The following is a 743-nucleotide window of genomic DNA, read 5'->3' as shown; positions in this document are numbered from 1 at the left end:
CATGCCGTAGGCAGAGTGGCCGGCGGTGTCTGTGGTACAGGGAAGGGGTGGTAGCGTGGGCGATGCTGGGAGAGTCTCCCCGGGGGTTTTAGCCTTGCTGGGTGGTTTGAGGACAGAGCAAGACCTTTGTGCCCGTGGCTCAGTCTGAACCAGGAGAGGAAGGAGGTTTTGTCATGTCCTCTGCTTTGCTTAGTATCCTTGGGACAGACTTGCACGATGGGGGCCTGAGCTGACACCGGGCACTTCTGCTGGGCTTAAGGACAAGGAGGGAGAAGACCCGGCTCAGGGTTAATCCCAGCCCCAGAAGAGCAGTGCTCCCACCCAAGGGCAGGAAAGCAACGTGGAAAAACCTCCCAGAAAGCCACTTCTCCAGGAAAAAAAAATCCCATTTGCACATTCAAATTGCTCCTACCCCCAGAGCTGACCAGTCCAAGACAAACGCAGGCTCTGCGGAGGGAGACGTGACCTTCCTGGCCCTGTCGGCCGGGTGCTTTGCAGGATCGCAGCATGTTCTTTACCCTGCGACCCCAGCAACTTAGAGAAGCTGTGTTTTAAGCTGCTGTGTTTTAAGCAGGACCACAGCCAAAGGGGTGCAAGGTTTGAGGATACCCCTGCTCACAGGCAGCACCTGATCATGCCCCAGCATGCGACTGCTTCTGCCGATGCCACCAGGACGTACCTGGCTGGAGCTAGGCTGAGCTTGGAGCTGGGCTGAGCTCAGCTAGGAGTGAGGCAGGCTGGGC

General features: G+C 57.7%; 1 protein-coding gene across 1 annotated transcript in view; it reads left to right on the top strand.

Annotated features, from left to right (window-relative positions):
* SRL (sarcalumenin) overlaps positions 1–743 on the top strand; it is a gene marked incomplete at its 5' end in the record, with an annotated part of 15,213 nt that overhangs the window by 9,074 nt on the left and 5,396 nt on the right. The gene's annotated exons all lie outside the window — the stretch shown is intronic.

The sequence above is a fragment of the Cariama cristata genome, unplaced genomic scaffold (assembly GCF_000690535.1).
Source record: "Cariama cristata isolate BGI_N322 unplaced genomic scaffold, ASM69053v1 scaffold26933, whole genome shotgun sequence".
Classification (NCBI taxonomy): domain Eukaryota; kingdom Metazoa; phylum Chordata; class Aves; order Cariamiformes; family Cariamidae; genus Cariama; species Cariama cristata.
The sequence above is the reverse complement of the archived record's forward strand: the minus strand, read 5'-3'. Positions and strand labels throughout refer to the sequence as shown.